Source organism: Anastrepha ludens, chromosome 6 (assembly GCF_028408465.1).
Source record: "Anastrepha ludens isolate Willacy chromosome 6, idAnaLude1.1, whole genome shotgun sequence".
In the NCBI taxonomy this organism is placed as follows: domain Eukaryota; kingdom Metazoa; phylum Arthropoda; class Insecta; order Diptera; family Tephritidae; genus Anastrepha; species Anastrepha ludens.
In genome coordinates, this window is record NC_071502.1 from 95,039,987 (window position 1) to 95,063,892 (window position 23,906).

The 23,906-nt window shown below is 34.1% G+C and overlaps 6 non-coding genes and 1 pseudogene across 6 annotated transcripts; 4 read left to right on the forward strand and 3 right to left on the reverse strand.

Annotated features, from left to right (window-relative positions):
• Positions 1-1,933: 1,933 nt before the first annotated feature.
• Positions 1,934-2,006, forward strand: Trnav-uac (transfer RNA valine (anticodon UAC)). The gene has a single exon. It is a non-coding gene; the product is annotated as a tRNA-Val (tRNA).
• A 4,351-nt stretch (positions 2,007-6,357) lies between these two features.
• Positions 6,358-6,430, forward strand: Trnav-uac (transfer RNA valine (anticodon UAC)). Its single transcript has one exon. It is a non-coding gene; the product is annotated as a tRNA-Val (tRNA).
• Positions 6,431-6,683: 253 nt separating this feature from the next.
• On the reverse strand, positions 6,684-6,756 carry Trnav-uac (transfer RNA valine (anticodon UAC)). Its single transcript has one exon. It is a non-coding gene; the product is annotated as a tRNA-Val (tRNA).
• A 255-nt stretch (positions 6,757-7,011) lies between these two features.
• Positions 7,012-7,091, forward strand: Trnal-uag (transfer RNA leucine (anticodon UAG)). The gene has a single exon. It is a non-coding gene; the product is annotated as a tRNA-Leu (tRNA).
• Positions 7,092-8,070: 979 nt separating this feature from the next.
• Positions 8,071-8,284, forward strand: LOC128868989 (small nucleolar RNA U3). The gene has a single exon (XR_008455195.1). It is a non-coding gene; the product is annotated as a small nucleolar RNA U3 (small nucleolar RNA).
• Positions 8,285-14,536: 6,252 nt separating this feature from the next.
• On the reverse strand, positions 14,537-14,750 carry LOC128868987 (small nucleolar RNA U3). Its single transcript, XR_008455193.1, has one exon. It is a non-coding gene; the product is annotated as a small nucleolar RNA U3 (small nucleolar RNA).
• Positions 14,751-16,681: 1,931 nt separating this feature from the next.
• On the reverse strand, positions 16,682-16,851 carry LOC128868973 (U2 spliceosomal RNA; annotated as a pseudogene).
• Positions 16,852-23,906: the final 7,055 nt, after the last annotated feature.

A 23,906-nucleotide genomic window follows, 5' to 3' on the forward strand; every position in this document is an offset into this window, starting at 1 on the left:
TTCATGATCGATTTTTCCACACAGGGCTTGAAATATCCAAAGCCTATCCTACAGTAGGTAGATTACTTACATTTTTCAAAAAAATAAAAAATTCTCGAAAAAAACACGTTTTTGGAAAAAAAATTTGTTTTCGAAAACGCTTTTTTGAACATAAGAATATCGTTTTCGTGTAAAAGTATACAAAGAACAAGTTTTTCGATAAAACACGTTTGATTTTCGAAAAAAAAATCGATTTCGAAAAAAATTCGAAAATGCTTCTTTGAACATAAGAGTATCGTTTTCGTGTAAAAATGTAAAAAGAACATATTTTTCGAAAAAACACATTTCTCCAAAAAAAATTCTCGAAAAACATGTTTTTGGAAAAAAAATTAGTTTTCGAAAAAAATTCGATTTCGAAAAAATTCAAAAATGTTCTTTTGAACATAAGAATATCGTTTTAGTGCAAAAATATACAAAGAACAAGTTTTTCGAAAAAACACGTTTTGGTACAACTTGATTTTCGAAAAAAATTCGAAAATGCTTCTTTGAACATAAGAATATCGTTTTCGTGTTGCACAATCCGAAATTAGTATTATACACATTTTGCAGAGATTGGGTTTTTGGTAAAACTTGATTTTCGAAAAAAAAATCGATTTCAAAAAAATTGGATAATGCTTTTTTTGAACATAAGAATATCGTTATCGAAAAAACACATTTGCCAAAAAAAAAATTCTCGAAAAAACACGTTTTTGGAAAAAAAATTAATTTTGGAAAAAAATCGATTTCGACAAACTTCGATGTTCTTTTGAACATAGAATTTCGTTTTCGTGTAAAAATATACAAAGAACAAGTTTTTCGAAAAAACACGTTTTGGTACAACTTGATTTTCGAAAAAAAATCGATTTCGAAAAAATGCGAAAATTCTTCTTTGAACATAAGAATATCTTTTTCGTGTTGCACAATCCGAAATTAGTGTTATACACATTTTGAAGAGATTGGGTTTTTGGTAAAACTTGATTTTGGAAAAAAAATCGATTTCGAAAAAAATTGGAAAATGCTTTTTTGAGCATAAGAATATCGCTTTCGTGTAAAAATGTAAAAAGAACATGTTTTTCGCAAAAACACATTTTTCCAAAAAAAAAAATTCTCGAAAAAACACGTTTTTGGAAAAAAAATTAATTTTGGAAAAAAATCGATTTCGAAAAAAATTCGAAAATGCTTCTTTGAACATAAGAATATCGTTTTCGTGTTGCGCAATCCGAAATTAGTATTATACACATTTTGAAGAGATTGGGTAGTCCACAATTAATTTTTGGAAAAGGTTTTTGTAGAACAAATTTTAAATCTGTTTTCTAAACTAGTTTATAAAAATCAAATGGTTAGTATTGGCAGTGATAATTCGGCGTTTTTTAATGCTTATTAACCCTTACTTGATGACGTGGGGTCAAGTGGACCCTGCCGGTCACGTATATTGCGCTAATATTTTACTCTACATATGAAAGTAATAAGCAAATAAATGATGGAAGATTTCTAGTAAAAATGGTGTTGCCGGTTCTTATGCCGGCGCCTTAATAATTAGTTGCCTAGAGCTGCTTGTATGGTAATGTATGTACATATGTATATGTGTGTATGTATGTATATGTCTGTATGTATTATAAAAATATTTCTAAACCATTACCAGTTTTCTAAAGCAAGTCACTCATACCTAATTACGATTGGTGATCGAGTTTGTGTTTTTATGTCGAGAAAATATAAAAAAAATAAATTTATGTAGAGAAAAATATAAAAATTTGTGCCATGTGCCGTCAAAGTACATTCTTCAAATGACGTGGTGCTTTTTGGTTAATTTTTAAATGAAATTGCCTACCGCTCTCTCTTGCGATCATATGCGTATGTATGGGTTGTCGATTCACGCCACACCCGAAATGATCACTTCGGCCACAAAAACTTATGTGGTTCCATAGTGTAGCGGTTATCACGTCTGCTTTACACGCAGAAGGTCTCCAGTTCGATCCTGGATGGAACCATTTGGTTAATACTTTTTGTTGAGGAAAATATTATTTTTTCAGCACATACAAGGTGGCGCGAAATTAATCAAGATTTCCATCACTTGAATGGAAAATCAATCCTCTGGCAACAGCCACCCGAAATTCTAAGTTGGTAAGCTGTTCTACTCTCGACGTTAGGGAATATAAAATGAAAGAGTTTGTCAAACTTGCGTCCACCAAGCAGTAGAATATCCGCAACCACCAGCGTTTACTTCTCCTTCCGCCAGCATAGGTCCCCTTCACTTGGTCAAAACGGTCGACACCGCCCATTCTTTTGGTGTATTCTTTCACAACCATAGGACAACTTACAGCTTCCCTGGTGCCATTTTTTTGCGTTCTTTGTACAGTTGTTACTTCCACATTAGGATGAAATGCAGTTGTCAACAATAAAACCTCTTTAGTATCTTGCCACACAGTAAATGCTACATCTTGTTTAGTTCTCCACTTGAATTCACCTTTTTTCAACTTTAGGCTTTTATTTCTGCCGTTTCTTTTTGTGTTATTTTTTATTATGTTAGGTAAAATTGCTCTATTTCTTCTTACTGTTCCAGTGGCATAAATACTTTTTTCATACAAGTACTGCATGAGAAAAAAATCGCAAAAAAAAGTTATCGAATGTAGCATGAGACTTGAAATCTTCTTGTGCTAATTTACTAGACAATTTCTTTACGACATTAGCCCCTATTCCCTCTTCTGTTCCTTGTCCTGTTTTACCTGTATAAATTTCATAGTTATACAAGTACCCTGTGCTACTATCACAACAGCACCACACTTTATAGCCCCTTTTTATGGGCTTTAGCGGCATGTACTGCTTCAAACTGGACCTTCCCTTGAATAGTATCATGCTCTCATCGATACTTTGGGAAGAGGAATTGAAGGCATTGTTTTGAAATGATTGACTAAGTAAAGATTTAAGAGGACGAATTTTATACAATTTATCAACATTTACATCTTCTCTACTTGGTTGTTGACTATTATCGTTCAAATGCAAGGTCTCTAAAATTTTCTTGACGCGTTTTACTGGCATAACTTCAGCTATTTCATTCACACGAAATCCAGGATCCGATGACCAATATAAATCGATATGTGGAAGAATATGATAACCCATTATAATTAGAATGCCTAAAAAAGCACTAATTTCCTGTGTGTCAACAGGCTGCCAATTTTTTATATTTTGCTGCTCCGCATACAAGTTTGTCTGAGTAACAATCAAATCGAAGACTCCATCACTAAAAAACTTTTTGAAATGCGCTACTGGACGTGCTCTCCTATTCAATAAACACCGAGGTTTTACTGTCACCTTATCAAATTCATCGGGATCTGGCCTGGATGTTCAGAAAACCTTCCCCCATGACTCAACTTCCCATTCAGATTCATCAGTCAATTCTTGTTCTAAGGGTGATGATGACTGTACTATCAAAGGCTCTTCTGGCTGCGAATTATCTAATTATGAACATAGTGCTATTGTAGATGTACCTGACTTGGAAAAACTGTTAGGTGTAGAATTCAAATGAGTGGGAGAATTTTGTAAAAGGTCACTTGCATCATCAGGTGCTCGCAGTAACCGTTGTATTGTATTCACGCTGAACTGTTCTGCCTCATCAGACTCAAATCCGTCTTCTGAACCATCATCGGGCATGTGCAACATCTGCTCAATATCATTTTCATTCAAATAGCGCGGCATTTTTCATGAAAATCTGAGAAAAGAAATAACTAGTTCAACAAATGTATATAACACGCCACGGGCAGCGGGAATATTTTTCCCACCGAGTAAAAAGTCTTCTCACATCTAAATGCGATAGTAACTTGTAAGGTATAGCAAACAACTTGTAGAATAAACATAAATACATAATAAAAAAACAGTTTCTTACCTCCTTTCAAATAAAAAATATGAAGATTCACGGAGTAACAAATTTTCTTTCAAAATTACCGGAATTTTTGACAGCTAGTGGCGTCAAGAAATAATATGTCACACAAACGTCATTTATTTTTTTATAATAATAAACCAGACCTTCTTAGTTGCCAGTGCAACAAATTAGAACTCCTTTGATAACTTACATAAAAAGATAAACAAAGTTTTTGTTGGTGGTAAATATATCGCCTCTGCCTTAAAAAGGGTTAAGAGTTTAACATCCTTAATTCAGAAAACAATCGAAAGTATATTCTCCTATCGATACCTCTTAGATGCAAACTCTAATCGCTTGAACCCTTCACGATTGGTCTACATTAAAACAAAAACGATATCGAAATCGACCTTGCAGTAACTAGTTTTCGTAGGTAAAATACTTAACAGATTGAAGGAAAGTGCGCTATGAGAACACTTGGACTTCAAGAAAACTTTCCTCGCTATCGTTACTATCTACGGATCTACCGCGAGAGTTTTGAGTGGGCGGCAAGAAAGGTGGGCTCATAGGGGGAAAGCTCAGGTAGCATACGACTAGATTGGGTTAGGTTAGCCAGGTTACTTGTCTAAGACAAGACACTCGGTGACCATAAGACCCATTGTGATACTTGTATTCGATTTACACCCGCTAACTAAGTTGCTTAAACCACTTAGATCTTTTTAAGAAGGTAATTAGGCCCTCCAATGAGACATTTTGCAAATTTTCCAAGTATTCGAAGAAATAATCGTCAAGATCTTTGGTTGGGTTTCTTTGAAGTGTAGGACTTCATCGGAGAAGGTTTTGCACCAACTCAATTTCTTCTTCATCTTCACAGCTCCTGCAGAGCTCATTGTAAGGTATACGCATTCTACTCGCTAAGATGCCAATAGTGCAGTGACCCGGGTAGTGATAGTTCTGGGAGTTGATCTGTTGAATCCAAGCAGAAATTTTGTCCTTTTAAGATTCAGTTTTGGCCAGCGCGCTTTGCAGACTATGCAGTTAGTAATCAGAGACCACCTTCTATTGGTTTCCTCGATTACGCTCAAGTCAATCGCAGTATACAGTTCGTTTAGAGGAATGCTTATGTCTCCAAACACTCGCTGAAGTTCAAGTTCAGAGTCTTTACTTGCATACTCCTCCGCTCTTTTATTTCCCGCCACTCCAGAGTGGCCGGGAACCCAACAAAGTGTGGTGTTGTGTTGTGTTGTTGGATAAGCGCGAGAGACCTCCTGCATTCGTTAACACATCTGGAGATGATGCGCGCTGAGGTCAGTGCCCTCAACGCTGCTTGACTATCAACAAAAATGATGAGGTTTTCTGGATGTTAGTCCATTAGTCTTAAAGTAGAGCTCAGCTAGGAAGACGCTCCACCGGTTTGGGAGTCTAAAGAAGCAATTTAAGGATAATTGAACCGAATACACTCCCCATCCAGTGTCATTGTCTATCTTTGAGCCGCCAGTATAAATATGGTGACCACTGACTCAACTGATTTGAGTCTGGTCTGCAAATCCTTTCTGTCGGGTATTCGTATTTTATAGTATTTGTTCAGATCTATCTTGGGAACCAGGGTGGAACATGTAAGATCACTTCCAGCGCCACCTCAGGCGTCGATCGGAGCGCACCTGTTATACCTGCACAAGCTAATCGTTGCACTTTTGTGAGATTCTTTAGGCAGGATTGTGTGCAGCGTCTCTCAACACACGAAAGCTCCATATGTCGAAATGGGTCTAGTGATCTTATTATACGCCCAGTGGCTCATATATGGTTTCAGACCCCATTTTTGCCAAATTTCCTCTTACAGATAAAGAGGGAATTACAAACGCCGATTGCTATATATTTTTTTTTTTTTTTGACGCCCTAATTAAGTTTCCATATCTGGGCCTAAGTTGTTTTCAAGACATCGCAAAATATTGTTTAAATATATTTCTTAGCGAAACGGAAGCGTTAAGACATACGTCAAATTCCACGGGAAATATTTTCGTAGAATATTTGAATCCATCAGCTCTCACCTAAAGGCGCCGTTTTGACGGTTACTTCAAAGAACCACTCAAAAAACAATTTCGGAAAATCGTTAGTGGATTCAAATGAAAAAAAATTTATTCTAAAAAATTGTACTAGGAGACTTCCCAGGCAAAACCTTCATGACATGAACGTAGAAGTCTCTACAAATTTACTACTACTACTAAAAATTTACTACTACTTTAGTGGGCCTTACAAAACCAAATTCGAGCTAACTTTTGCTAACCCAGCGGCGAGTGTTTTATCCTTGCGAAAATATTAACAAAGTTTGGACAGGTTTTGCGCCCAATATAAAATTTTCAACTTCGCAAAAATGTAGTTAGTTCTTTTCCAATTTATTGCTATTTCTTTGTAATTTCAAATTTTTACATAATTTATGGAAAATTTAAAATTTCGAAAGTTAGGTCAATATAGTGGTGCCATTATGTGGTTCCATAGTGTAGCGGTTATCACGTCTGCTTTACACGCAGAAGGTCTCCAGTTCGATCCTGGATGGAACCAGTGGACGAATATTTTGTGTGTGTATATTTTACTTTATTATTATTATTTTTTATAGGCGATATGAACAATATAACCTTAACTTACTTACTTATTTTATTCTTTATTTGTCAAAGCAAAAAAACATACTTTCTGAGTAAGATAAAGGCTTGAGTTAAGAATTTTCGCTAGCTTAAGGAATTAATACAGATTAAAAAAGCAAAAAATTAATTAAAAAAAAACTTTATTATTTAAATTACCAAAAAATTAAATCAGCTGGTTCCATCCAGGGTCGAACTGGAGACCTTCTGCGTGTAAAGCAGACGTGATAACCGCTACACTATGGAACCACATATCAACCCCGTGGTATAAAACACAATATAACGCAGTGATAGCAAGGAATAAAATTTGCTTTCTAACATAGTTCAGATTTAAATAAATATTAACAATCGAATTGTTAATTAAATATTATTTGTTTATATTATAACTAAGGAGGCGAAAAAAAAAAGTAGTATTCAACTTTTTATAAAAAAAATTTTTAAATTTATTGTACTGCAATACTAATGAAGTGCTTTTGTATGACAACTGACCTACAACGAGACATCGGCAGCGTGGCCGAGCGGTCTAAGGCGCTGGTTTTAGGCACCAGTCCGAAAGGGCGTGGGTTCGAATCCCACCGCTGTCAATATGAATTTTTTAATTCAATTGAAAGTAGTTTTTAGTTTTAAAAAATAATTAAATATCATTAATTGAGAAACTCAGTGATTGAAAAATATACATAATGTTAAAAGAACCGAAGCGTTGGAAGTGATTTTGTATGAAGGTATATGGAGGTGAAAGGTAGTAACACTTTTAATCTCTTGTAGAAAATTGACTCACTCACTGTTTGAAACTTAATAATAAAATAACAAGTGAAAAATAATGTGTAAGCAAAAGCAGTAATGAAAAATTTTATTAAAAACATTTATTTCCATTACCAATTACAAGTTTTGTAGTTGCATAAAGCGCAGTGTGAAAACATTTTTTCGAAATTACAAAATGCTTCTTTTTTTTACGTTCTCTCACTATGCATGCCAAATATTACTATCAATTACTACCGAAGGCCATAGTGTGGACAATGTGCTAATTAAATTAGGGTTGTATTGAACATTTCCTCTAAATAGTGTTATCAATCTGCAGTCAAAGTTTAAGCGAAATATTTTTTTTCAATCACCAACAAAATGACAAGTATAACGTAAAATACATAACGAGTTGATAATTCCTTTACTTTCAAAAATCTTCTGTTGCTATGTACATATGTATGTATGTATGTTCACTTTAGCTGCTTCTCGCAACCACGTGCTGTGCTATTCAATGCATGACGTATGAATCACTTTCGCATACTTCCCATACTACAGAGCAAAAACCAAATACACTGCGCTCACTACGTCTGCATATACGCACACACAAACTGCTTGTATACTCGCGCAGGCATTCGTACCTACCCAAGTATTTAGTCAGTCAGTCACGCGATAACATGACTCAATCGTACGTTTGTTTATATTCTTTTGTTTAAACAATAATCTTTTTCTTTGCCCAATTCGCCTGGCATTTTTCCTCGTTGACTTCTCATCCACTTTATGTGGCTTGCAGTTGAAATGTTGGTTTGTTGGTTGTGTTAAGTTAAGACTATACTTCACAGGATCATTTCTGTAGTCAGTCTTCATTTACTTTCAATGCAAAATGAAAGATTTCTCACCCGCGATGAGGAGATATATCGTTTTATCTGGTAGCGTGGGGTTTATGAACATAATTTCTAATTTTGTCCTATGGCATATTTAAGATTTTGTTTCTTCGATGATCGCTCGGTTCAAACGGATAAAACGACTTCTGAGTGGTGACCAAAACTAAAAACTTTTTAATTAAATAAATTCCAAGGTGTATAAGAAAAATATTATTGTAGTATTTGTAGTTGTTCGAAGTTCTGGCATTAATTTATTAAGGAAGATTAGATATTGGTTAAGTGCTGTGTGCAGGCGATTTTGATGCCCTACTTTTTTGAGGTTAGTTGCTGCACCATATAGCGGCCATATAACCGTAGCCCCACGCAGTATGATCTTATAGAATTTTGGTTTTTCCCCGTAAGCAGCTGGGGAATATTTAGCACTTTGCACTTGTTACTACTTACTTAAAGCGTAACAACTCAGAATCTGAACATTTTCAGTAGAGACGAAAAACTGTTTCCGTAAATATTAACCTTCAACTGATGAGGTGAAATTTTTCAACGGACATACTAATATATATGGTAGTAAATTTTACACCATTTTATTTATTTTAATAAAATATAAATTTTTATATTAAAATCGCTAAATAACTATATAGGCCGATTTAAATTAATCTCAGCTACTGTAATTTAAAAGAAAAATACAAAAGTTTTTGTTGTTCAGTAAAAAATATTTATTTAATTTCAACAGCCTTTTTTACACAACGAAAATATAGAGGCACTCTTAAAAAGTTTATAAAAAAGTAAAAAAAACCGTAAGGATAAATTAAATGGCATTTTTTCACAGCCCAATATATAAACATTTTTATAAAATAATACACGCTTCGAGTCTTCAATACTTAAAAAAAATAACAATGACTATATTGGTTAAATTTGTATGTCACTCGTCATATTCAGTATTAGTACAGTTAATATACAAGCGTTTGCTATAACCCATACACATTGGTTTTTTACATTCTAGGCACGTGTGTGTGGTTTTTCTTTTTAATTTATTAGGACAAATGTAACATAGTTTGCTCGACTTAGGTTTTCCCTTTAATGCAATTACAGGCTCCGGCTAATATCCCATAAAGAGCGAGTTATCCTTTTGTTGTGTTCTCGTCTTTGTAAATGTGGAACAATCAAGTTTCTAGCAAAATCTTTTAAAAAATTGTCTCTAAAAATTTCATGGAAATTACGAGAAGATTGATTCAAAATATATGCATTAACTGCACTTACATATATCTACCAGCCTGTCAAATACAGCTACATAAAGGCCAACGTCGTGTACTCGAGTAACTAGAACACTTCTTATCGAGCTCATCGACTCCACCTTTCGTGTTGTTGTAATCGGCAATCATTTCTGGCCTATTTGTTATTGGATCAATTGCTTTGTGATGATGCATCGAAGAAACTAAAATCACTGAACGATTTTTTCTTGGAACATAAGATAAAAGTGTAATATCTTTTGTAAACCCATACATAGAACTTTCGACTGGTCTACTTTTGTTTGGTAAAAATTCTGCAGGAATTTATTTTTTATTTTTTCTTAGAGTACACAAATAAGTTAATTTTCGTTCTTTTAATAGTTTACTAATTGAATTGATGAGAACCAATTGTCTGCAGTTATATTTCTGTTACTTCCTTCTATAGAATTGCATAATCTTAATACCGATTGAGTAGGCATTGCAAGTTTTTTTTCGGAATTGGTAAGGTTTATACCATCTGAGTTTTTTCCATAATAAATGTAGGCGTTTGAAAGATAGTGTGTGCGAGCATCTGTTAAAGCCATTATTTTTATACCATGTTTTGCGGGTTTCTGTGGCATATAAACTTTAAATTTGCATCTGCCTCGAAATGGTACTAACATTTCGTCGATACAAGCGTGAGTGCCAATGGAGTAATTCTTTTTACAATTCTCAATAAATTTATAGAAAAGTTCTGAAATTGCTGCTAGTGGGTCGTGTGACAGCCTTTCTTTTCGATTAGAAGAATTATCAAAGCGTAAGCACGAAAGTATGGTGAGACATCGAAGCCTAGACATAGAAGCCCTGAATATGTCTCTGCCTGTTCCATCAGTTGCAAAAATAAGTTCTGTGGATTCTCTATTAGATTTAAAAACAGCAGAATAAAGTAATAGACTTAAAAATGCCCTCAATTCAATGTTATCCAAAGGTTTCGCTTCAATTGCATTCGTAGACTCAAATTTTGCTGCTAATTTACGGTTGGTGTGTTCAATGATTATAGTCTCGATATCTTCATCAGAAATCCGAGACCAATATTGGAAAACATTTTCGGGCTCATCTTGGCTATGTGAAGCACCCACTGAAGTTGGTAATGATATTATGCAAGGGAGTCCTACTAAAACGCTGGGGTTCTTGTGCCGACCATTTAAAACGATTTTTTCCGTAAAAAGCACCTTCAGATACCAAATTGTCGGCTTCTTCTGTAAAAGATGTTCCCATTTCTTCATCGTTATCCGTTTCTGAGTTTGAGTCACCATCAGGGCAAAAATTTGTATCGACGACCTCGTCATCAAATTCGTTTTCATCATCATAAATTTCGTCATCGTAAACCTCATCATCTTCCATTAATAGTCTGGTAATATCTTCTGTGGTCATATTTTTTGAACTTGCCATTATTTACTTATAATTGGAATTTTACCTAAGAAAATACTAAAATGTGAACAGCTAATTTATAAAAAGACTAGTGGTAAACATTTTTTTAATTAAAATATAACGCTAACGTAGAGGTGTAGTAATTTTTTTTTCTATGAATTACTTACGTTAACTAAGATGTGGTAGTAAAAAATGGTCCATGCAAATACTACATTTACGACAACGTGTGGTAAATTTTACACCGACGGTCTAATTTCTCCGCGTTACTCTTCCTTCCGATAAGCGAGATAACACTGATAATAAAAGCGTGCTAAACTATGAGGGTACTAAGAATATGAGGTTATAAAATTGAAATAGAGAGCAGTTAAGAGAGCAAAAAAAAAAAAAGAGAGTGTAAAATTTACTACCACGTCGCAAGTTAAAGGTTAATAATATATATTGCAAGGGAAAAATATGTAATTGCACGAAAATATGTATCATTAAAAACAATATAACGGTTGTTTCATTCTTACATATTTGTTTAGTAATTAGTTGCGCTAAAATAACAAATTTTTGAGTTGTTACTCTTTTCCTGAAATTTTTTTATACACTTAGTGGTGTTATTTTGAGTTGTCTCTGTTTAACTGAAAATTCTCACTAGAATTGATAAATATTATTTATAAAATACAGGAATGCCAATTTATTGATGTTTAATAAAAATTATTAACATTTATTCATTTCCAGTAATTCGAAACAAAAGTTATTGCTTATTAAAAAAAAAAATATCAATGAATTAAACTTAAATTAAGTGTCTATTAAGTTTTTATAAAGGGTTTTTCAGTAAGAGCGCTTCAACTTTTGAACTTTTTTTGAATAAAACACAAACGGTTTGACTTTTTTAACTAATTTTTTTTTATTATCAAGTTTGAACATATACATTTAAGTATGAAATTCGATTTCTTTTGCATGACCACCGCGTGCACGTTTTACGAAGTCCAAATTTCGACCACTCTTTTGCATAAATCGGCCGAAATTCCAGCAAATTCGCGTTCAATATTGGCTCTGAGCTCACAAATCGTCGCCGGCTTGTTACTGTAGACCACTGACTTCACATAACCCCAAAACGGGACGGCTTGTTAAATGGACCGTAAAATGGCCGTAATGCTCTTAAAGTAGCAGCAACAGAACGATTATTTTCATAAAAAATTTCCACGATTTGCAATCGTTGCTCAAGTGTGTAGCGTTCCATGATGAAATGCATACTAATGAAGTTTACAAATGACAAGCGAAAAATAAAAAATATTGCGTCGTTCGCCCTCCCTATCGGAAAAAAGTTGAAGCGCACCTATTGAATAACCCTATAATATGTCTCATAAAAACTCTTTGGAATAATGTTGTTTTTGACCAGGTCTCCTATATCTCGTTTTTTAACTTCTGATAAAGGCAAATTTTCCAAATAAAGAGGGCGTAGGCTGAAATAATTAAAAATTTACAAAAAATCAGTTATGTTTTCAGAACGAAAAAGGGTTAATCATCAATAGTATAAATATTCACATACAAAAATTGATTCTGAAAAATTATAACAATTACCGGGGTATAAAAGAAAAGACATTCATATACATTGACTTTTATAAACTTTGTGTCCTTATACGACGTTTTATAAAAAAAGAGTCAATGTTGTCCTTATCCACGCGCAGAACTTCAATGTTACGCCAATTAACTTTGTGGTTGGCATCATTTAGAAAAAAATTGTCTTCTTGTAGTAACTTGAGGTCGTAAAATTCATTATACGAAAATTCGTGAACTGTGTATGGTGGACCAGTCTTTTTGGCGGTTGCTATTAACGTGATATATTGATCTGGTATATATATCGGTTTGCTACCTAAATGCCTTTTTATTTGTCTTTCTTTTATACTATGTACATTATCTCCTTCATTTTGAGAGTGGGCTTGAATTAAATATTTATGTGTAATGTTTCGTAAATTGTATTTCTGAACCGCATAACAATACATTAATAGTATATATTTATTTTTTTGCTGTCCACAGCAGTTGTCGGAATAGAATGTTAAGTCTAAATCTTGAACATTGACTGACTTTTGTAGAAGATTTTCAATATATAAAAGTACGCATGTTCCTATTTCATTTAAAAACGATTGGCAGAGATCACATTGATCTTTTTTTGGCCTAAAAAATAAAATATTAAAATCTTCTGTGAATATCCTGTAGAACATAATTCTACTTCCAGGAGTTAAATTATCAGATTCTCGCAATTTTTTATAGTCCATGAATAGATCTCCAATACTTTTGCCGCTTTCTATGAACTGGCGTGTTGTTTGAGCGTGTAAGTAATCGGATTCGACTTTTGGTGTATTTTTTATAAATTCCCTTATACTGTTCTTAATTTCAGTGCCTACAGTCGGATGGTTCTTATGCTTCCCACGAAGGTCAATCTCTACAAATCCTTGTTCGCCTTTTTTTATGACTGTATCTATAACTCTGTTATTAATACTCGTATCAAGAGTTGCTTTGAAAAAGGTCTTGCATACTCTAATTTGCGTTGAGTCTATTTCCAAGAAAAAGGCGTTATTTAATTTGCGAAGACTTTCAGTGCAGGAGTACCTGTACTTGGGTTTAAATGGCTTTGTGTGGCTAGCTATAAACTCCCTTTGCCTCTGTAAGTCACCAGTGGACCAAAATTTATTAAAGATTCCAGTGCGTGAGGATTCTGATATTTTCTCCCTGCAATGGAAACGACACTTTTCTTTACACGGCGGTTGTAATTTTTTTTTCTTTTATTATTTTTTTGGAAGAAGATTGTGATGTGTACGAGAGTCCAGAGTTTCTTAAAAGTTTTTGACGGTTCTGCTTTTTGTTTTGGGAGTTGTATCTGGAACATCTTTTTTAGCAACTGTTTCCTGTGACTAAATTTCGGAAGAACTACTCGCAGTAACTTCCGACGAATAAAAATCGTCCTCTGAACTGCCGCTAAATGGATATAAAGTACTATCATCGCTTATATTGGTTGTTTCCATTAAAGCCTTTGTAGTGGCATAGTGTTCTAAGTTTGGGCACGTCATGTTATTGAAACAGCAACAACAAAAATAGGTATTTCATAAAATAACCTGCGAGGGTAATATTTATATAGTTTTAATTTCATGATAGTAATTTTGTGCAATGAATCAAACAAACAATTATGTTTGTTTGCTAACTCATCTTTTACATTGCGACACTTATAACTAACTACCCAATGTAAGCACACATTAAGAAATTTTTTTTTTTTTACAAAATGACCACAGTAACAAATTTATCATCATAATGGAAACAATACGACATAACACAGTAAATAAACTTACCTAATGACACTAAAGAGTGATAAGCCGAAATAACACGTAACTTAAAAAAAACCGTTTGGTTCTAAACAGGCACAATTCAAAATGTTACACTTTATGTGACACAAATTTGTTGAGACAAAAGAAGTCATTCTGAAAACAAAGAGAGAGTCATAACGGTTTTTTTAACGAAAGAATAGACAAACCACTGAACGATTTTTACAGCGGGTAGAGATGACCACTGTACATTGTTTTCTTGAAAAAAAAACTAAAATTTGGAAATTTTGAGTTGTACGCTTTAACGTAAGAAGTGCGAAATAATCAATCAACAATTATTGGAGCCGAGATTAATAAAAATACCCTGCGCTTTTGCATTGTACCTTGAAACATAGCAAAACTATGTCACACAAGTTCTCGTTTATACATTGGAATTTATTTAATTAAAAAGTTTTTAATTTTGGTCACCACTCAGAAGTCGTTTTATCCGTTTGAACCGAGCGATCATCGAAGAAACAAAATCTTAAATATGCCATAGGGCAAAATTAGAAATTATGTTCATAAACCTCACGCTACCAGATAAAACGATATATCTCCTCATCGCGGGTGAGAAATCTTTCATTTTGCATTGAAAGTAAATGAAGACTGACTACAGAAATGATCCTGTGAAGTATAGTCTTAACTTAACACAATCAACAAACCTACTTTTCAACTGAAAGCCACATAAAGTGGATGAGAAGTCAACGGCGAAAAATGCCAGGCGAAGAAAGCAAAGAAAAAGATTATTGTTTAAACAAAAGAATATAAACAAATGTACGATTGAGCCATATTATCGCGTTGCTGACTAAATGCCTGAGTAGGTAGAAGTATGCACATTAAGGTGGAGCGATAGTATGTATAGCGTTTTTCAATAGGGAGGGCGAACGACGCAATATTTTTTATTTTTCGCTTGTCATTTGTAAACTTCATTAGAATACATTTCATCATGGAACGCTAGACACTTGAGCAACGATTGCAAATCGTGCAAATTTTTTATGAAAATAATCGTTTTGGAATAAATCGTAATCCAGATTTTTTCCAAAAAATCATCTTCAGTGATGAAGCTCACTTTTGGCTGAATGGCTTTGTCAACAAGCAAAATATGCGTTACTGGGCAGAAAGCAATCCACACGTGATTCATGAGGCACCGCTGCATCCCGAAAAAATCACTGTTTGGTGCGGTTTACATGCCGGCGGCGTAATTGGCCCATATTTTTTCGTTGACGAGAACGATCGCCACGTTACTGTGAATGGAAATCGATACCGCGACATGATAAACGATTATTTTTGGCCGCAATTGAATGGTATGGACTTAGACGACGTGTGGTTTCAACAGGACGGGGCCACAAGCCACACAGCACACGCTACAATTGATTTGTTGAAGAGTAAGTTCGATGAGCGCATTATTTCTAGAAATGGACCGGTCGAATGGCAGCCGCGCTCGTGTGATTTGACGCCTCTAGACTATTTTTTTTGGGGTTATGTGAAGTCAGTGGTCTACAGTAACAAGCCGGCGACGATTTGTGAGCTCAGAGCCAATATTGAACGCGAAATTGCTGGAATTTCGGCCGATTTATGCAAAAGAGTGGTCGAAAATTGGGTTCAACGATTGGACTTCGTAAAACGTGCACGCGGTGATTATGCAAAAGAAATCGAATTTCATACTTAAATGTATATGTTCAACTCGATAATAAAAAAAAAAAAAAATACCAGTCTAACGGTTAGACGCGATAGAAGTGAAACCTTCCGTAAAACAAACTGAGAGAGAATAAGACGAAAGCAGCATTAGGAGCGGGATAATTAGAGGTTCATTATAATATTGCTATAAAGTTCATATTTTGTTTTCTTCATTTTATTATTATTCATCCTCAATGTTTTCAATTTCAACAAATGATACGAGTGGTTTATGATAGATAAAATATGATACAAATCGCACTTGTTACGTTAAAGCGTAACAACTCAAAATTTCCAAATTTTTGTTTTTTGCAAGAAAACAATGTACAGTGGTCATCTCTACCCACTATAAAAATCGTTCAGTGGTTTGTCTAGTCTTGCGTTAAAAAAACCGTTATGACTCTCTCTTTGTTTTCAGAATGACTTCTTTTGTCTCAACTAAAGAGTTACATTTTTAGTTGTCTCCAAGTGATTGAACAAATTTGTGTCACATAAAGTGTAACATTTTGAATTGTGCCTGTTTACAACCAAACGGTGTAACAACTCAAAAATTTGTTATTTTAGCGCAACTACTAAACAAATAAGAATGAAACAACCGTTATATTGCTTTTAATGAAATTATCGTGCAATTACATATTTTTTTCCTTGTAATATATTATTAATATTTACGGAAACAGTTTTTCGTCTCTACTGAAAATGTTCAGATTTTGAGTTGTTACGCTTTAACGTAACAAGTGCGAAATGTTTGGTTTCGATGTTGTCAAAAAAAATACCCAAACGGACCGAAGAAACAGACTTACAAATTTTTTCCATTTTCGTCTACTTGTATTCCTATAAAAATGTATGTCTCTTCCCACCACAGCTAAATGTATTAGCATATTTCTTCTTGTATTTATTCAAAATTTGGGCCGAAATCCCGGCGGTACTGCAATACCGGGCCAACCCGTGGCAGAGGTGGAGCAAGCCCCTAAAACACTCCGCCCATTTCCAAAAATCAGTTTAACATTTGTTGTCCTCCGATGGAGGATCTATCAGATGTTAAGCTGATAAGAACAGATAAAGAGGGCTTCAAGACCGTTTTCCCCGGGGGGACATTTCCCCCCCCCCCCCCCCCCCGGGGTGATATATAAAAAATAAAAAATTCCCGCACTCTTTTCGAGAGTGACGGTTCGCTAGATATAAGATATAATAACAAGAATGATAGAAACAAGAATGCGCCCATCAGAGCGTACGTGACGTCACGTTTGCTGAGTTGTGCAGTATTGCCAACCATTTGCTCTTCGCAATAAATTTAGTGCTTTTTTATACCGAAAATGCGACAATTTTCAAGTTTGGTGTTTGTTTCTTTTTGTTTTTAATTTAAGGCTAGCGAAACTTTAGGTTAAAAAAAAACTGTATTATTATACAAAAGAAGTTTAAAAAAGGCCACTCTGAGAAGATTTTAGCGCTAATGAAAATTTTTTTACTCTTATAAAATTTGATAATTTGAAAGTGCAAATTTAATTTTTGGCTCCATTTAAGGCTACGCAAAAATATTAAATGCCCCGCTCTCAACTCTTCTTAAGATTGAAAACCTTTTTACACATTTTAAAAAGCCTTTGAATTTATTGAATTCGAATTAAAACCATAGAGGTGTAATCGTTTCTTCCGGTCATCAATCCTTAGTGAGACATATGGCCTCTGGTGACGGTCAAGCATTGTTTGACAAGAACTTTATATGTGTGCGTGTCGGGTGCTTGACGCTAATATCTAAAATTTTTGATTTTTACCGACAACAAGTATGTGTGACACGACGCCACCCGACTGCACTAACACATACAAAGCGCAGTCAAGCATGCTGTATCGTCACCAGAGGCCAATAGAGCTTCAAGAGGTGTATTCATAGTAAAAATAAGCAACAAACTACCAGAAAATACTAACGCAACCATACTGACATTTTTACAAAAAGAGTACCTTATCTAGTTACATAACTTCGAATATAGCAAAAAAGTCGTTCCCTTAATAAAAGAGTCTCGCTTAACAAAAAAAACTCATAAATTAAATTGTACATAAGCATAACACATTTATTTAAAAAAAACGCACATTCTACAGACAATTTGTCACGCATACAAAGTTCTTTAAGTAACACAATAAAAATTTCGTGTTTTATTTTCTTTAAATGGGCATTTAGTGCGTTTTTATATCCAAAGCTAGGCAACTCTGCAGTAGCGAGAGAGAGATTTTACTGCTGAAAGCAGAACACCAACAACACCGGCAATCACGGGCAATGCCACCAGATGTTAAAAAAAAGTAAAGCTAAATAAAACTGAGTGAATTATTTAAATAATTATTAAAAAATGTATATTTTACAAAATTATAAACATTACTTTTAATTAGAATAGGCTAGAAAAATGTCATGTGGAATGAACTAAAACTCCGAGACAAAAAATAATAATAAAAGAAAAAAAAAAAAATGCTAAATCAAGTTACGAAAATGGTAATCTGGGCATACTGGAGCTAAAATCACGTAACTGGTTGTCAAATTCGCTGAGCGCAAACTAACGGGACCACGACGGGCGTCATCTCATTATTCTTTGCATCATATAATAAAAGATCATGCTGCTCCTTAACTAAGGTTGCAGCGATTTTATGCGATCGCTTTGATCTTAGCCATAAGGCCGAGAAGCGATAACCATACATAACCAACAAACTACCTAGTCAATACATTTTCTAATAAACCTTTTGAGAATTACACGCTCACAAAAATGAATGTACGAAATATTTATACCGATTCACTTAAACTGACTTTCAGTATCTAAACCAAAAATAGAAAAGCCAAAAAACTGTTTTCAATAAATAATCAGAAATGTCCTACAATGCAAATTTCAAAAAAAAATTTTTTTTCTTGTGATTCGAACCAAGAATTTTGAACAGGAAGCTCACATTGCTAGCCGCTCGCCTATCGCGCCATGCTGTCGGCGCTGGCCTAAAAGTTATTTAGTTCATCGCTACGTTTATATGTAATATTCGTAGCCAAGATGGTCGCTTTTTCGTTTCTCTTTTTCTCAAATCACTCCCAACGATTCTAAAGAAGTTTTCACTTCAAAAAATTAGTTAAAAAAGTCAAACCGTTTGTGTTTTATTAAAAAAAAAAGTTGAAGCGCTCTTACTGAAAAACGCTTTATATGGGCATATATGTATTTTTTGTTATGTGGTATTGGCTTAGCAAAAAGTAAAGGCAGTGCAATATAAAAATTAATAAAAATCATAAAATATTACCTTTTTAGAATAACCACCTGAATGAAACATATAATAGAGGGAAATTTAACACAGCTTTGAAAAAATTTCATATGTACATTCAGTGGCTCAATAAAGAACTCGGACAAACTTTAGTTAAAACTTTGTATAAAAAACACTGCTAAAATAAAGGCAATTTGAAACAATATTTTTCGATTTCTAAATGCTTTATTTATATAATTTAAGAAATAATAAAAATATAAGATAAGTCGTATGCACTTCTTTTACAATAACAAAAAACTTTCAAAATGAGGACAATTCACGCCAAAAAAGAACTCGGACATCTGGTATCACTTCGTAATTTCTGACAGTTTAAATGGGGGAATTCCATTTTTTAAATTATATATAGTTAATTGAGGAACGATCGACAGTTTTGGAAGTAAATTGTGTCAAGTACGCATTTTCTCTTTTCTTTTTTAACACATTTTTATTAGCTCGGGTTGTATGTATATATGAATGAATGTAACGGAATCTTTGAGCTTAATTTTCACTGGCTTCTAAAAATCTGATCGGCATGGAATTTTGCACATTTATCAAGGACCGATGACAATGCAATAATTTGATAAAAGTTTTCCATTATCCTTATTAGGATTGCCAGGATTAATATTTTGTTTTTTTTAGATCGTCTGTAGAAGAGTAAGAAAGACAGAGCTAACGCGCGGTCTGCGCATGCCTGCACTCTCCGAGTTACTCTTACTGATTTCGGGAGTCTACGACTTACTCTTTCGAATTCGAACTTGCTCGGGCACGCGGCACTGCAGTACGAATAGAAGGCTAAAACGTTTTCAGGGTAGTTGCATTCTCACTTTGTATAGTCTTTATACATGCGTAGATACTACAAGTCTCATACACGCAAATTTACTCTATTCAATGTTCATATAAGATGTAATTTTGTTAATTACAATAAAATAATCAAAACATAAATTTTGAAATTATTTTACGGAACAAAATTTTGGCAAGTAAAGAAGGAATTTATCATGACCATAATTTCATTTATAAAATTTTATCGATTAAAGTACAATTCACAACAAAAATGAACTAAAAAAACCAAACTGGAACTTTACATCTCGTTTTGATTTTGTCAATATAATCCACGGTCTCCTTTTTCTGTGCTGAGAGTATCTATTCTGTGTCAAGGCCAATGCTGGCCTTTCTTTGGACATATAGTCGGTAAAGAAGGAATTATATATAACACAATCAAATAGGACTATAAATCACTGACTAAATGAAAACAATAATTTTCCTCTCCGTTTCAGGAGTGGGGTAGCCGTTTCTCAGGCTCCCTCCACGAAATAAGTTCTTCATCCCGATTACTTCTTTATCACGACCGATAACTGCATAGCTTTAGACTCACAGTCGATAAGAAAGGAATTAAATATAACTCGAATATATCGAATCATTAATTCACTGACTGCAATGATAACAATAATTTTCATTCATAATAAAAAATAGTTAAAAAAAAAAACTAAAAAACACGCTTTTTTGCTAATCGAACTAAAAAGTAGAAAATAAAAAATAGTTTAAAAAAACTAAAAAACACGCTTTTATTGCCAATCGAACTAAAAAGTATAAAATAAATTTTAATGACAAAGAGACCTATAATGAAGTAATAGCAAATCGAACAATCAGTCATAGTCAACTACCTCAGAACAGAATTATAACAAAATTTAAGATACAAATAGAGTAATTCAAATTAGAGTTAAAAGCGTGGGATGCTTGATATAGTAAATATTACAATCATTCTATTGGCAACTACCTATGTACAGAAGGTTATGAAAGTGAAGCAAAATGCATCCCACGCTTTTAACTCTAATTTGAATTACTCTATTTGTATCTTAATTTTTGTTATAATTCTGTTCTGAGGTAGTTGACTATGACTGATCGTTCGATTTGCTATTACTTCATTATATGTAGGTCTCTTTGTCATTAAAATTTATTTTATACTTTTTAGTTCGATTGGCAATAAAAGCGTGTTTTTAGTTTTTTTAAACTATTTTTTATTGTGAAATGAGTCGACAACGTGGCCAAACTTCGGTGGAGGTGCGAAAAATAATTATTGAGCAACATAAAAATGGAAAAACCATGCGTGAAATCGGCAAACTTTTAAATCGACCGCGATCAACTGTATGTGACACCATAAAACGCTTTAAAGAAACAAAATCTGTAGAAAACAAAGTGAAAACAGGACGGCCAAAGCTTTGTACGGACGCTAACGAGCGGTGGATAGTAAACCAAGTCAGAGCAAATCCTCATTTAAGTGCTCCAAAACTTACAACACAAGTTAAAGAACATCTTGAAATTGACTGCAATCCAGAAACTTTGCGATTAGTTCTAAGAAAAAAAAACACCTCAATGGCAGAGTCGCAAGAAAAAAACCCTACATTAGTAAGGAAAATAAAAACAAACGAATTAATTTTGCAAAAATCTATAAAAATAAGGACATTGAATTCTGGAAAGATGTGATATTTTGCGACGAAAGCAAATACAACATATTCAGATCAGATGGGCAGTCGTATGTATGGAGGAAGCCAAATGAGGAGCTGAAAGAGAAAAACCTGCGTGCCACTGTTAAACACGGTGGCGGGTCAGTGTATGTCCGCCTCCGGACCCGGAAATCTTTGTTTTGTTGATGGCATATTGGATCACAAGCAATATCTTTCAATTTTAAAAAGAAATTTAATTCAAAGTGCTGAAAAATTGGGTATAAAGGAACAATTTTATTTGTACCAAGACAATGACCCCAAGCATAAGGCGCTTGATGTTCGCTTGTGGTTGATGTATAACTGCCCGAAAGTGCTCGAAACTCCACCACAGTCCCCTGATATAAACGTCATTGAGCATTTATGGGCGCATTTGGAGAATAAACTCAAAAATCACAAAATTTCAAACAAAAAGGAAGCTGCTCTTAAGGACGAATGGGCAAAAATTGATCCTTCCGTTTGCAGAAATTTGGTGGAGTCAATGCCGAAACGACTAAATGCTGTTATTAAATCCAAAGGGAGCGTGTCATTATTCTGTATTACAAAATTCTGGATGACAAAATTCTGTAAATTGCAAAAAAATTCTGTTTTTTAAAATTCTGCTTTTTTAGAATTTTGCTTTTTAAAAGTCTGCTTTCTAAAATTCTGCTTTTTCAAAATTCTGCTTTATTCAAGTTTTGTGATTTTCGTCATACAAGAGAGTCAAAGTTCTCATCTCCAGGTAATATTTGATTGCAAACATATGTACATACCAATGTATAACTGTTATCAACTATTCATAATTAATGTAGGTATGTACATATGTACGAGGGGATTCTGCTGTTTCCGTGGCGCCGCAATCTTATGGCGGATTCTTATAGAACTCGACAAAAGAAAACGAAATGAATGAGTAAAATTTTTTGATATCTCGCTTAGTTTTCGAGATATTGAATAAAAAAAAAGCTGGAAGGCCTCAATGGTTTTAACACGGAAAGGAGTTCTACGCAAAAATACGGTGAATAGCGTAGCCGAAGTTGGACTGATGAGGGTTATTTTTTTGAAGCGCGGCCGAAGGCCGCCCACGCGAAAGGAGTTCGACGCAAAAATACTGTGGATTCTATCGAATCTGAAGAAAAAATTATTATTATTATTATTATTTTTTATTTAATATCTCGAATAATAATAAAAAATAATAATAATAATAAATTAAATAATTACATTACCTCTTTAACATTGTTAACATTATATTTTAATACAGAATTTTGTAATACAGAATTTTGAAAGCAGAATTTTAGAAAGCAGAATTTTAAAAAAGCAGAATTTTAAAAAACAGAATTTTAAAACGCAGAATTTTGTTTTTAGAATTTTGTACATACAGAATTTCGACACCAAACACCCAAATCCAAAGGGTTTCCCACAAAATATTAATTTTTATTTTTATTGGATTTTAAAGTAAAATTAATTTCCATGTCCGAGTTCTTTTTTGGCGTAAATTCTCCTCATTTTGAAAGTTTTTGAAGTCAAACTTCTTTAGGCGCGTCGGGGGCCCCAAGGCAGATTGAAAATAGGCGAGTGAAACGATAAGTTCGGAGCGTTACCGAAATCCGTCAAATGGGCGGGGCCTAGGAGCAGCTGCTCCTTCCCACTCTCGCCTATTCTGAAATGTATATAGCACACAAGTAAGCATTGAAGTAGACTGGCGACATGCAGGCAACCGACAATCGACAACCGACAACGGGTATTATAGATATCCATAGCCCGTGCAAATGAGTGCTGTGTGTGAGTATCAGATAAAGCGCCGATTGAATGTGTGTAAGCGGGAAAGCAATAAGAAACTGCTGTGAAGTAAATAGATGGTAGGTATGGAGGAGACGAAGCGATACAATGAGTGCGTTTGGCAAACGAGTGACGATAGTTGAAGTAGAAGGTTGTAAAATGACATTTCAACCGTTTCGGTGATCAAAGCAAATTGATTAACGCGCCAAAAGTAGGCAAAAAATACCACTGGAAGTGCAAAGAAATGTCAGCGTCAAGTGCAACACTGCACCCAAGTGTCAAATTTGAAGCTAATAAGAACAAAAATAAATAGTACAAAATTATGTGGAGTGATATAGAAAAAAAAATACAATATGAAAACCTGAATTTAACACGAGAGAGGGGGGAGAGATCTAAACCGGGGCTCCCATGCATGGAACAACCAACTTAGAAGTTTCACTTCTACCGTGCGTGCGTCTGACAGACCCTAGTTTTTTTTTGGCGTGAATTCTCCTCATTTTGAAAGTTTTTTGTTATTGTAAAAGAAGTGCACACGACTTATCTTATGTTTTTGTTATTTCTTAAATTGTATAAATAAAGCATTTAGAAATCGAAGAATCTTGTTTCAAATTG